This window comes from Hippopotamus amphibius, chromosome 9, assembly GCF_030028045.1.
Source record: "Hippopotamus amphibius kiboko isolate mHipAmp2 chromosome 9, mHipAmp2.hap2, whole genome shotgun sequence".
NCBI classification, from domain to species: domain Eukaryota; kingdom Metazoa; phylum Chordata; class Mammalia; order Artiodactyla; family Hippopotamidae; genus Hippopotamus; species Hippopotamus amphibius.
The window spans coordinates 107072388-107086861 of record NC_080194.1 but is presented as its reverse complement, the minus strand read 5'-3'; the positions used below and the strand labels follow the sequence as shown (position 1 = coordinate 107086861).

General features: G+C 47.6%; 1 long non-coding RNA gene across 1 annotated transcript; it reads right to left on the bottom strand.

Moving 5' to 3' along the window:
- Positions 1 to 7347: 7347 nt before the first annotated feature.
- On the bottom strand, positions 7348 to 14010 carry LOC130859896 (uncharacterized). Its single transcript, XR_009055344.1, has 3 exons — positions 13896 to 14010; positions 10371 to 10427; positions 7348 to 7404 (listed from the first exon to the last, which is right to left on the bottom strand). It is a non-coding gene; the product is annotated as an uncharacterized LOC130859896 (long non-coding RNA).
- Between the last annotated feature and the right edge of the window lie 464 nt (positions 14011 to 14474).

Sequence of the window (14474 nt, the reverse complement as noted above, 5' to 3'; positions counted from 1 at the left end):
TAGAGGAGATATCTAAATGTCCCCAGCAGGAGGATGGTTAAGCAGAAGATGAGGAGAATGGTCACCAATACTCTTTAGGGCTTACTCTGTGCCAAACACTGTCCCAATGACTTTATACAACAATTCCCATTTAAGTGTAAGTTACAGTTCGCAACCTGACAAAGGACATCTACAAACCCCCCCACAGCTAACATCATACTTAATAGACAGAGACTAAAAAGCTAAAATCAGGAATAAGATAACGATGGTCATTCTCACCATTGCTATTCAAATTTGTACTGGACTTGAATGCCAGGACAATTAGGCAAGAAGAAGCCATAAAAGGCATCCAGGCTGGAATGAAAGAACTAAATTACTTCTGCTTGCAGATGACATGATCACGTATATTGAAAACCGAAGGAAGCCATGAAACACACACACACACACACACACACACACACACACACACACACACTACTAGAGCAAATTAATGAGCTTAGCAGGGTTGTAGTCTATAAGACCTACAAAAAAATCAATTGCATTTCAATCCAAAGGGGATATTAAGAAAATAATTCTACTTATAACAACCTCAAAAATAATATAATATTTAGGAATAATGTTTTTTAAAATAATGTAAGACTTGTACACTGAAGACTATAAAACATCATTAAAGAAATTAAGGAAGACCTCAATTAATCCTTCATGGATCAGAAGACAATGTTATTAAGATGACAATACTCCCCAAATTGATTTATAGATTCCAAGTGATCCCTATCAAAATCCTACCTAGTTTTTTTGAGCAGAAATTAAGAAGCTGAACCTAAGATTTAAATGGAAATGTAAAGGACCCGGAATAGCCAAAACAATCTTGAAAAAGGAGAACAAAGTTGGAGGACTCACTAATTCCTGATTTCCAAACTTCTGTAATAGAGTGAAGTACTGGCATGAGGATAGATACATGCATCAGTGGAACAGAACTGAGAACCCAGAAATAAACTCTCACTTCTGGTCAACTGATCTTTGACAAGTGTGTCAAGACCAATCAATGGGGAAAAAAATTGTCTTGTCAACACGTGGGGCTGGTACAGTCATATATATACACGCAAAAGAATGAAATTACATGCCTATTTCACACCATATACAAAAATTAACTCAAAATGGGACATCAACCTAAATGCAAGAGCCAAAACTCTTAACAGTCTCAGAAGAGGATAAATCTTTGTGACCTCAGATTAGGGAGTGGTTTCTTAGATATGACAACTAAAGCATAAGCAATAAGAGAAAAAATAGATCAGGTGGTAGCCAGCCACTGGCAGAACACGGCCCCCTGTGTTCCCTACCTCCTGGTATTCACACACATGTACTATTCTGTTGTCCTAGGGGTGCTCTGTGTGATCAGCAGCAGAAGGCAGAAGTAATGATCTTCGGTGATAAAAAGCCTGTGGCTTCTGCCTTGGGTGTTCATTTTCTCTCTTGAATCACTCTTTCTGGGGGAAGCATGCTGCCATGCTGTTGGCAGTCCTAAGGAGAGGCCCATGTGCTGGGAAACTGAAGCTGCTGGCTAACAGCCATCAAGAAACTCAGGTTTGCTAACAGTCATGAGAGTAAGCTCGGAGCAGATTTTCTTTCCCCAGTTGAACTTCCAGATGACTGCAGCCCAGCCCACAGCTTGAGTGCAGCCTCCTAGGAGACTCTGATCCAAAACCACCCATCTAAGCTGCTCCTAGATTCCTGACCCTCAGAATCAATATTAGATAATAAATGTTTGTTATTTCAAGCTATTAAATTTCAGGGTAATTGGTTCACAGCAATTGATAAAAACAATAGATGCCACTCTTTCACGCAGTAAGCCACTTTGGGTAAATCTCAACTTCAGAAACGGAAGCAACCAGCAGCACAAGATGTATCTACAAGGAGGTTTATTGTCACTGGCTTTGTGTTGGAAAATGATTAGGTATGGTTATAAATTATGGTGGGACTATTCTGTAGGACTATTGTGCAGCTTTTTTGTTGTTGTTCTCAAAATTTTTTAATTTTTATTTTGTTTCTCCTCTCCCACGTTGTTAAAGTGTAGCCTTCAAGAGGGACAAAATGCCCATTTACCATAGTTATATTGCATTTAAAAGATACCCATTGATAGCTTATTTGCAATCATTCTGCTCAGTATTAACTCTCAACCCAGAGGAAACAGGGATATTTATTTCTCTTTGAATTTGTGGTGAGTTAGCAGAGAGTCCTGTTTACTAATGCATAGTTACGACCAGAAATAGCATTTCCCGCCATTGTATAGATGTGGCAGCTGACGCCAGAGAGGTTAAGCAAGCATTGGACCAGGAAGCTCTGGTTGATCCTGGTATCTTTGTTTATGGCAGTGCTGCTGCTTTGCATATACAGTGGCGCTTTTTATTAAGAAAATGTTCCTTTTCATAATTCTATACTTGAAACATATTTGGACATTGGATTTCCTATGTAACATTTCGTACTTCTAGCAATTAAACTTCTATTGTGCAGCTTTTGATAGGAATCTGGAAGATTCATGGTATATCAAGTGGGGAGAAAGAGTTGCTGACATATGCATGGTATCTACAGTAGGCATTGCTGGAGGTCTCCCCAATACCTACACTCCCCATCTTCCTTATTCGCAGGCCATGTATCCAGCTTAAAACATAAATCTTGATTTCTCAGCTTCTCTTGCAGCTAGGCATGATCACATGACATATTTCTGGCTAATGAGATCTATAAGCAGAAATCTACAGGAAGGAACCTCTTAGAAAACTATTGTTTTTCTTGTAGCACGTATTACGCTTTTAATCAGAGTCAGCTGGTATGTGCCTGTTATCTTTTGCCTTTCTTCTTCTGTCTGCCTGGAACATGGACTCAGTGGCTGGAAGGAAGAGCTGTCCTGGGACCGGGGGACCAAAGTCACACTCTCAAGTTGGGGAAACATAAAAAGATGTGTGCCTGAGTGGCAGCTGCAGCCCACACCAGCTAACAAAACACGTTTCTTATTTAAGCCACCATTTGGGTGCCACATATACTCCTGATTACTGTAGGCTCCATTTTCATTTTTTTAAATTAATTAATTAACTTTTTATTTATTGGCTGCACTGGGTCTTCGTTGCTGTGCATGGGCTTTCTCTAGTTGCAGCACAGAGGCTCAGTAGTTGTGGAGCACAGGCTTAGTTGCTCCGCGGCATGTGAGCTCTTCCCGGACCAGGGCTTGAACCCATGTTCCCTGCATTGGCAGGAGGATTCCCAACCACTGAGCCACCATTTTCATTTAAAGGGAAAAAGAAAGGAGAAAAATTACGAGTGGGTGTATGTGTGATGAATTATACCAGCATAAGATGCTGAAGGATACACACGTCACCATGGACACTGACCATTAATAGCAACGGATAAAACTGGAGGCAAAGTAGGCTGTGAAGTTTCCATTTGTACTCTATGTTGTCAACATTGGTACATCAAACATTTGTTAATTTCATGATAAAATATAATAATGTCCCAAAACCTTACAAAAAAGAGAGGAAGAAAGAAAAAAAGGGTACAACACCTTTTAGGAATTACCTGTTATCACTCAGCCAGCTCAGACTCAAGGCAAGCTTGGCCCCAGTAACTGGGCAGGTACTACGCAGAGTGTCGGGGAGCCAGGCGTGGGGAGATGGAGGAAATGGAAGATTCAGAAGAGCTCTGTGGTTTGAGCCAACACCACTGGCTTCAGAGTGTCCCGCAGGCTTTGGCGTGGAGGGTGGGGCCCCAGCACCGTCAGCTTAACAAGGCAGGCACCCAGGAGATCATCAGAGCCCCACCTGGAGACAGGAGGCTCAGAGGGGCAGGTGCAGCCTGGCAGAGAAGGGGAATGGCCAGGGGGAAGCCAGGGCCCGGGGCCAGCTGACCAAAGCGAGGCAGGGGCCCTGACTTGTGGCCTAGCAGGGCTGTGGCATGTAGCGCTAGCCCCAGGCTCCGCAGTGGTCCTGGCTTTCAGGAGCAGGGCTCAGTTACCTCACCTGCTCTGGGGGCCTGGGCTTGGGGCTGGATCCCACCATGCATGCAGCTGAGCAGGACTGCGGCACACAGGAGCCGGGTGTCTGGACCAAATCACGAACAAGATCATGCTGCTGACTGTGCTTACGATCTATGGCTTTTCAGGGACTCTTCACTTTCTGGAGCCTTCATGGCCCCCACTCTGTGCCACCAGGAGGGGGGTGGGGGCCACAGTGCTGCCGTCCTGGGCCTGCCTCCCCCAGCGCTGCCTCCCTGCTCCAATTTCCTCTCTTGTGGCAGCCAGAAGCTTCCTGTCCTCTCCGGCTGTCTGAGCCGCTTCCTCATTTATCTCTCGACATCTTGTAGCAGGTGTCTGGACTGCTTCTGTTCTTAGAAATGCAGACAGGCTGGGAGCAAGCAGAGAGCCTCTGGGGTTGTTCAGAGGTGCGCTGTGGAAGGAACGGCAGCTCAGCTCGGTGGGGCCCAGCTAGGTGCTGGGGGAGCCGGTGGAGAGAGGCCACCATTTTCCTGAACCGGGCCTGACTGCTCTGCTTCTTCCTCCATCCTCCCCCACTCAAAGGCAGCCTTCTCTCTGCAGATAACAGAGTCTGGCTGCTAAGGTAGGGTTGCCAGAAAAATACAGGAAGCCCTGTTCAATTTGAATTTCAGATCAACAACAAACAATTATTTTTAGTGTACGTTCTGTCTCAAATACTGCATGAGATATACATATACTAAAGAATTATTTGGTGTAGATCTGAAAGCCACATGTATCGGAGCATCCTGTATTTTTGTTTACTAAATCTGGCAGCCCGCTCCTAAGATGGCTCAGCTTTCAAAGTTCAAATCAGATTTTCCAGAAAGGAAAGAGAACAAAAGAGAAGAAAAAATAAAAAAAAAACACGCAGTAAAGAGAACATGTGTGTGACTCAATGGCTGCCCCTCCTTAGGGTCTGAGGGTGGAGGGACCTCTCCTTGGGGGCCCCCCCCTGAAGACAGAGAGAGGCCCAGGCTGGGAGGGGGCACCCAGGTCCAATCCTGACTCAGACACCAACTTCCTATGGTCACCTAGGCAGGGGCTGGGCCTCCCTGGGCTCCCAGGCTGGCCTCTGTGGCCTCAGCACCCGTTCATTCATCGCACTGGTCCTGAGAAACCCCTCCATGTGTCAGACTCAGGCCTGGAGAGAAGCGGGACCCCCAAACCCTTGAGCAACTGGCCAGCAGTATGTATGTGCAAGACACAGACACAAAAAACGATTCCCATGATCCAGGGAGATAGAATTTCCTCTTCCCTCTTCCAGATGGAGAGTTACTCAGCCTCCACTGGGCCCTGAAGCTGCCCTCTTCCTGGTGCCTGTGGCCACTCAGGGATCTGCCGGGGCTGCCTCTGGGTGGCATCGCCTGTCTTGGCACTTAGAGTACTCAGCACTGGCACTGCCATCATTGGCAAAAAGCCCTCTGGGGCTGCTCTTTCTGTAGGGGAACCATTGACTGAAACTGCCCGCCCTGGCCAGGCAAGAATAGTAGCCACTTGCAACAGGAGGTCCTAGTAAGGAAAAAGTGACTACCAACCGGAAGAATTCAGGAAAGGTCAAAAGGAGAGAGGAGACTCCAGTCCATATGTCCTACCAACCTCCCAGAATCCTTCTCGCTGAAGGATCCATCTTGGCTGAACGATGTGTGTGACACCAAGGAAGGACCCTGAGTCAAGAGTGACTGGCCAGAGACAACCCAATTACCATAAAATCCGAGGCTGCGAGCCATGTGGCAGAGCAGTCCTCCTGGGTTCCCTTACCCTCCTGCTCTCCCCGCCGGGCGCCCCTTCCCAATAAAGTCTCTTGCTTGGTCAGCACGTGTGTCTCCTCAGACAATTCACTTCCAAGTGTTAGACAAGAGCCCATTCTCAGGCCCTGGAAGGGGCTCCCCTTCCTTCAACATTTCTCTACAGTGGGGGAGTTTCAAGATGCTCTAGAGGGACTTGCTTTCCCTGGACCAGCTGGGTTGGGTTGGATCAAGATGAGCTTGGGTCTCCCAGATGCCCACCTATAAGTGTCCAAGGGGCTTCTGATCACCTGGGTGGGCCAGGGAATGTTTGAACAGCAGGCTGAGGATGGTATGGTCAATAGTAAAAAATGCTTTTTCCAGCATGGATGGATGGTGGGAAAAATGAAAGGAGAGAATTTGATTTCAATGACTACGGAGGTCATCTAGATGCTACCACTGTCCTCCACACAGCGGCCAGAATGCTTAAAAAAATTTTTTTTTAAATCATGGTAAAATATATATAACACTCACTATTTAGGTATATAACTCAGTGGCATTAAGTATACTCACAGTGATATGTAAGCATCACTATTTCCAGAACATTTTCCTCTTCCCAAATAGAAACTCTGAACCCATTAATCATTCCCCAGGAATTCCCTGACAGTCCAATGGTTAGGACTCTGTGCTTTCACTGCCGAGGGTCCGGGTTCAATCCCTGGTCAGGGGACTAAGATCCCACAAGCCACAGCCAAGAAAAACAAACAAACAACGAATAATCACTCACTCTTTCCCCTCCCCTCCTAGCCCCTGGTAACCTCTCCTTTCTGTCTCTGAATTTGCCTGTCCAAATACCTTAAAGAAGGGGAACCGTACAATATTTTCCGTTTTGTGTGTGGCTTCCGTCACTCAGCATGTTTTCAAGGTTCATCCCTGTTGTAGCGGGTATCAGAACTTCACTCCTTTTTGTGGCTAAATTATATTCCATTGTATGGACATTGTACATTTTGCTTATCAGTTCATCTGTTGGTGAACTCTGAGTTGTTTCCATCTTCTGGCTACTGTGAATAAGGCTGCAGTGGATACTGGTATACAAATATCTGAGTCCCTGCTTTCAGCTCCTTAGGTTAATGACTTAGAGCAGAACTGCTGGGTGAAAATGAAAAACTCCTGTGTTTCTCCTCTACTACAACACTCGCCATTTCTGGTCACCACATGTGTGGGGTTTTTCCCACATCAAGCAGTTTTCAGACACCAGCTGAGTGGGTCTAGCATTTAACTAAATTCTAATGCTATCTACCTGGAGATAGCATGAGATCCCACAGGGTAAGGGCTCAGTTCCACAAGACTGACCCCACTTTGGATGCCAATCCTAAGTCCAGGTTGTCACCTGAGCTCCTGAGGGGCTGGTGATAAATTGGAGGTTTCCATGACCCACTTCTTGGGTTCCGTCATTTGTTAGAGTGGCTCACAGAATCAGGTTAACAGGTTACTTACTAGATTTCCAGTTTATTACAAAGGATATTAAGGGGTATGAATGAACAGCCAGATGAAGAGGTGCACAGGGCCAGGTCCAGAAGGTCCAGAGCGCAGGGACTTCTGTCCCAGTGGAGTTTGAGGTGTGCCACCCTCCTGGCAGGTGGAGGCATTCTGGTTCATCCGCATGGAAGCTCTCAGAAGCTGTAGTGTAGGGATTTTTATGACGGCTTCATTACTTAGGCAAGACTGATTAAATTACTGGCCACTAGCCCCCTTTCCCTCCCCAGAGTTCAGGGGTTGGGGCTGAAAGTTCCAACCCTGTAACTATAAGGTTGGTTCACCTGGCAACCTTCCTTAGGGGCGGTCCAGAAGTCACCGCATTAACATAAACGCAGGTGTGTTTGAAGGGCTTGTTATGAATAACAAAAGATACCTTTGTTGCGCTCATCACTTAGGAAATCCCAAGGGTTTTCGGAGCTGCTACCGGGAAAACAGGTGATGATCAAAATATATATTTTTTATCGTATCACAATATCACCCTGGTCATATGGTAATTCTATGTTTAACTTTTTGAAAAACCACCAGTTTCTTTCCCACAGAGGCTGCACCATTTCACATTCCCACCAGCAATGCAGGGAGGTTCCAGTTTCTCCACATCCTCGCCAATTCTTGCTATTTTCTGTTTTATTTTTTATCATAGACATCCTAGTAGGTGGTACCTCACTGTGTTGGCTTTTTTCTTTTGAAATGGTGCTGTGTTATTATTATTATTATTTTTACTATTATTATTATTATTATTTTAATTTTTGGCCACACCATGTGGTGTTTACGATCTTAGTTCCCGAACCAGGGATTGAACCCGTGTCCCTGCACTGGGAACGCGGAGCCTTAACCACTGGACTGCCAAGGAAGACCCCCTCATTGTGGTTTTGATTTGCATTTCCCTAATGACTAATGACATTGAGCATCTTTTCATGAATTGATTGGCCACTTGTATATCTTCTTTGGAGAAAGATCCACTCAAGTCTTTTGCCCATTTTTTACTTGGGTTGTGTATGTTTTCTGTTGAGTTGTTGGAGTTCTTTAGATACTCCACACAGCAACCAGAGTGAGTTTTTAAGAAGCATAAATTGGATCGTGTTGCTCCCCTAACTAAATAAAACCCTTCGGCGGTGGCCAGGACACTGTGGATGAAGTCTGGCTCCTCCAGCTCCATCCCATGGCTCTCTCGCCTTCCCCACTGCTGGCCCGCCTCCACAGAAAGAAGCCCACATCCTCCCTTTCCCCAGTCCCCACCTCAGGGCCCCCATGCCCTCCTCCCTCTCTGGAGCTGTGTGCCTTCCTTCTGCTCTTTGCTTGGCTGACTCCTACGAACTTTTAAGGACTCAGTTTCATCCTTGCTTCTTTCCTGGCCGGTCCCAGCCTTGGTTCCTACACCTTGTTTATCTCTTTCTCAGCTCTGGTCTTGTCGTTACATGTTGGCCGTTGACTTGCTTCTTGCCCGTCACAGGCAGGAGGCACAGGGTCTTGGCAAAGATGCTTCGTGAGTGCTTGCTTAATCACTAAATAAGCCAACGAATTGTCACTCCAATGGGCTTATGACCGTTCGGGAGGACGCTTTCTGGTCACTTTCACCTCCTGGTCCTGACAGCCAACCCAAGGGGTTCACAAATCTACTGAAGACACAGCAGGTAACTCCCCCAGCCTCTGCAGTCCCTGACCCTTTTCCAGATTCATTTCAAACCATCTCTTCATTGGGACCCAGGGAACCGGGTGCTTAGATCCTAAGGACGTCTGAGGTCCTGGAGAGCAGGAAGTCCCCCAGGTAACGAGGCAAGTACGTGAGCCCTAGGAACACTCCCTCCGACAGGAAGTGAGGACAGCAGCAAAGGAGAGAGAGAGGAGGAAGGAGGCAGAAGCAGCCTGGGGACGCCCTGGCGGTCCCGTGGTTAGGACTCCATGCTTTCACTGCCACAGGGGCTGGTCTGATCCCTGGTTGGGGAACGAAGACCCCGCAAGCCGAGTGGCACAGCCAAAAAAAAAAAAAAAAGCAGCCTGCAGCTCCAAGGCTGGCTGACGGCAGAGCAGGGCAAGCTCTTGGAGAAGGACAAAGTGTCAGAGACCCCGCCCAAAAACAAGACTTCAACAACCTATGGGAGAAAATATATGCAAATCACATAGCTGATAAGGGGTTAATATCCAAGATGTATAAAGAACTCACACAACTCAGTAGCAAAAAGCAAACAATGGGGCAGAGGAAGTCAGAAAGAGAAAGACAAATATTATATGATATCACTTATACCTGGAGTCTAATAAAAAATGATACAAGTGAACTTTTTTACACAACAGAAACAGCCTCACAGATCTTGAAATCAAATTTAAGGTTGCCAAAGGGGAAACGTGGGGGGAAGTGATAAACTAGGAGATTGGGACTGACATATACATACTACTATATATAAAATAGATAACTAACAAGGACCTACTGAATAGCACAGGGAATTCTACTCAATATTCTGTAATAACCTATATGGGAAAAGAATCTGAAAAACAATGGATATATGTATAACTGATTCACTTTGCTGTAATCTGAAACTAACACAACATTGTAAATCAACTATTCTCAAAAAAAAAAAAAGGCAGAGGGTCTCAATAGACATTTTCCCAAAGAGGTACAGATGGCCAATAGGTACATGAAAAGGTGCTCAAAATCACTGATCATCAGGGAAATGCAAATCAAACCCACAATGAGATACCACCTCACACCTGTTAGAACGGCTGTTATCAAAAAGACAACAAATAATACGTGCTGGCAAGGATGTGGAGAAAAGAGAACCTTTGTACACTGTTGGTGGGAATGTAAATTAGCGTAGCAACTGTGAAAACCAGTATGGAGGTTCCTAGAAATTAGAAATAGAACTACCATATGATCCAGCAATTCCAGTTTGGGGTATTTATTGGAAGGAAACAAAAACACTGACTTGAAAAGATACCTGCACCACTGTGTTCACTACAGCCTTATTTGCAATAGCCAAGACATGGAAGCAACGCAAGTGTCCATGGATGGATGAATGGATAAAGAAGATGTGATACACACACACACACACACACACACACACACACACCCCCAATGGAATATCACTCAGTCACAAAAAGGAATGAAATCTTACCATTTGTTACAACACGAAGAAAGACAAATACCACATGATTTCACTTCTATGTGGAATCTAAAAAACAAAATAAATAAAAAAACTTACAGAGGACAGATTGGTAGTTGCCAGAGGCAGTGGGTAGAGGGTGGGTGAAATGGGTGAAGGTGGTCCTAAGGTACAAACACCCAGTTATAAAATAAATAAGTCATGGGGATGTAATGTACACCATTACATTAGGGGGGAAAAAAAGGAAAAAATGAAAAATGAGACTCCAAGAGGAACAGCAGATTTCCTGAGCAAGGAAGACTTGTATCTCAGACTTCAGAGCAGGACGTCTGGAAGGTGACAGAGAAGAAAAGGACATTCTTTTTGCGGGGGGATGTTTAGGAGATATTAGGAGGTAGTGTTTTAGGCTGTGTTCAATAAGCTCTTTTTTTTCCGGGGGACAACAGCACATTGTGAGCAGTTTTCTGAGAGCACCTGCAGGCCCGGGACCGCCTGGGGAGGCAGCACCAGAGAGGACCTTCCTGCTGGACACAGAGCAGAGCAGACCCTTGTCAAGCAAAGGAAAGGGGAAGGGCCAGCCAGGCTGAAAGCCGGGGCAGAGGCGTGGAGGTATGCAAGGCTCTAGAATGTTCTGAGAACAGTGAGGACGTGGTTTGGCTGGAGCCCAAGGCACACTGGGAGATACAGAAGGAGTTGTGGGGGGCTGGGCCCCAGACTCCAGAGTGAGGTCGGAGGATTTCCTCCCAGGGCAGCGGAGGCCGGCAGGGCTGGGCGTGTTCAGAGCTGTGGCTGAAGATGGCTCCTCTCTGCGGCACTTTCTCAGATGCCAATCCCAACATCTGTGAGCCAGGCACTCTGCTATAATTGGGGATTGTGACAACATCTCTAATTAACAGTTTTAAAAATATACATGTGTATGTGCGCATATGTGGATGAGCCTGTGTGTGTGTGTGAGTGTATGTGTGAGTGTTTCTCGAGTCCTTCCAGCTGTGGCCTCCTGTTAATGTCCCTTTCCTGTGCACTAAGAGGAGTGTCTTAGCAACTTTTCTGGGCAAGCCTTGAACTGGCTGGTTCCCGGCTGGTTCCCGTCTTCCCCCTCTTTTTAAACGTGCCTCTGTTCTTCTTCAAACAAGGAGGAAACCAGAAGAGAACTCCTCCCAGTTGGAGGTTGCCCACTGCTTTTCCATCCTTGGCCATGCCCGGAGTGGGGAATGGCAGCTGCATGCAGGATCCACCCTGGGGCAGCGTTTGGTGGCCTGAATCCTCTGAGCCAGGCAGCCCTAGCTTTGAATCCTGGCTTGGTGCTCAATTTTTCCTAGTTGTATAACCCTGGATAACAGCCCTTGATCTTTCTGAACCTCAAATCCTTCATCTGTAAGAGGAAGAAAGAATATTTACTTTGCAGGGCTGTGAGGATTAAGAGTGCACACAGAGAGGTCTTACCTAATGGCTCTGACATTGCAGACGGTTAGTATATAGTGGTTATTCTACTATTATCTGCAAAAGTGTAAGCCAGGTGGAGTGTTTCTGGTACCTCTTGTAGCACCCAGTGTTTATCCTGGCTCCCATTTCCTGCATCTTAGGTAGGCCATTTCAGGGACACTGATGTTGAAACATCAGGTTTCTGGAGTCCAAACACTTAACCAGAAATCAAGCAAGCAGGCTTTAATGGTGGAAAATGGGCAGAGGCACCTGTCATGGTTCCCGAGAGATGGGAGGGTGGTGGGGTGGGGGCAAGGTTACTGGAATCACTAGGAAGGAGGATTTAGAGTTAAGGGAAGGGAATTCCCTGGTGGTCCAGTGGTTAGGACTCTGTGCTTTCACTGCTGAGGGCTTGGGTTTGATCCCCGGCCGGGGAACTAAGATCCCACAAGCCATGCGGTGCAGCGAAAAAAAAAAAAAAAAGTTAAGGTAAGACTCACTTTCTGCTCCCAGTGGAGACAAGTGTAGTAATAATGTGGTGTTTTTTTTTTTTTTAAAGGAGGTGAAATTTAAAAATTATGAGGTGGAGGGTACCTGCTTTAGACTGGGTGGTCTGGAGAGGCCTCTGAGGAGGGGACATTTCAGTGACATTTCAGTGAAAGGTAAAACAGGAAGGTGCTGCCATGTGAGTTGGGAAGGAGGGGAGGACACTTTGAGGAAATGAAAGAAGGACCCCCAACCCCATGTGACAGAAGGGTGGTGCTGGGGAGACGGCCCAGGAGATGAGATCAGGGGAGCACGGGGCAGAGGCCAGATCACACAAAGAGAGTCTTGGCGGTCCTATTCAGGTCCTGTTTCAATCCACACCTCAACTTCTACCCACCTTCCCACCTCTGCGTCCAACTGCGATCACCCAGAAACGTTACCAACAAGAACCGTCCATCCTGAGACCACCAGCCTCCTGCTGGCGGTCCTCTACTGTCTTTGTGCCTCAGTTTCCCCGCTGAAAAAGCCTTAACACCATCTTCCGCAAAGAGCCACTACACGAGGCTTCAATCGTGCTACATCCCTCTCCATCTTTCCTCTTCTTTCTCCTCTGCCTGGGCCAGGTGGGAGGGAGGAGACCCTACACCTTAGAGGTCAGAAATCAAACCTTAATAAAGCTTTGACTCCTTATTTAAAAAGGTATCTAGAAGGGCTGCTGTGAAGCCCCTGCCAGGAGAGCTCAGTGAGTCACCCTCCTCTTTTTTAGCAGAAGGGAGGCAGCTGGGCAGGTGAGGGAGGCTCCCTGCAGGGGAGCAGGTGCGTGAGAGCTGCTGCCCCTCCCCGCCTCCAGCCTCGCCCTGGCTTTGTCCCTGCTCTGATTATTGCTTTATTACTGTTTTCGGTCAGATATAATTCCGGCATTTTCTATAATCTTGATCTTTTCATTGATACCAGATTTCTATACAAAGATTTGTATATAAAATGATTATGTACCCACCAGAATACATTCCCCAGCAATTAGAACGTTTAAGATGCAGCTCCTAACATTCCTTCTGCACATTCCTCATTTATTACTTTTGAAAGTGTTTTGTGATTTTTTTTTTTTTTTGGTGCATGTGTTTACAAATCCAATAACAATTCTCATTTAGAGTTGCAAAACACGAAGCCAATTTTGAACCCAGACAGATGGCAGCTAAATGAAGTTTAATTAAAGAATGAGTGCTTTGAATCAAATCACTTTAAAAAGTACAGTACACTGAGATTCTGGAGAGGCTGCATAAACAGCATCTGGCTCGCTTGCAGAAAGCAGGGGGGTGCGGGGGAGGACATCCTTGGTAAGGCATCCCAGCGGATCTGGGGGGGCTGGGTGGGCACACTGTGGGCAAGGCGAGCAGGCGCGGTGGGGGGGTGGAGGGGAGGTGGCCAGCGGCGCCCCCAAGCACATCCTCCGTACTTCAGCCCGGACACACCTCCCAAAGCCCAGAGCTCCAGGGACAGGAGGGGAAACCGACACAGGACACCTCTCAGTTCAAAAGCTTTGACCTGGCGGGGGGGGGGGGGGGTGCCCCTTATGCTTTGATGAAATGAAGTCCGGCCCCAAGGCGCGAAGGTTTGCTGCCCCAAACCCACCTAGCTGCACGGGTCCGAAAGATGACAGATGCAAAGACCCTGCAGGCCGCAGCGCCGGCGTCTCGGGGTTGCAGCGCCCTTGCCCAGGGCTCCCCGCCTCTCCGCGCAGCCGCCGGCGGGCACCGTCTCGCGCACGCGGAGCCCCGCCCGCCCGGGGCAGGAGGCGCTTCCGGCTCTGGCCGCAGATCTGAGCGCGGGGGCGGGGCGGCCCGGGCCGGTCTAGACGACCGGGAGGCGCCAGCCGGGCTGCGGGGGCGCCAGGTGGGCCCGAGCCCCAGGCCGGCCGGGCCGCGGGGAGGCCGGTGCGCAGGCTGCACCCGCTCACTGCCGGGTGGCTGCCTTGGAGAGGAAAGGGGACTGATTGGTGGGATGAGAGGCAGAGGAGGGGGACAGACCGGGAGGGCTGAGAAGTTGGCACTTAGTGCTGCGGTGGAGGAAGAGCACTGGGGGTTTTTAATCCAGGGAGAGACAGGATTAGATGGGGGAAGGCTGGGTGCCAGGAGACGGGGGTGGGCTGGAGGCAAGGTGGCAGCTGCCACGCTGTCCTTGATCTTCTAGGCAGTTTATGGCTCCTGGGCT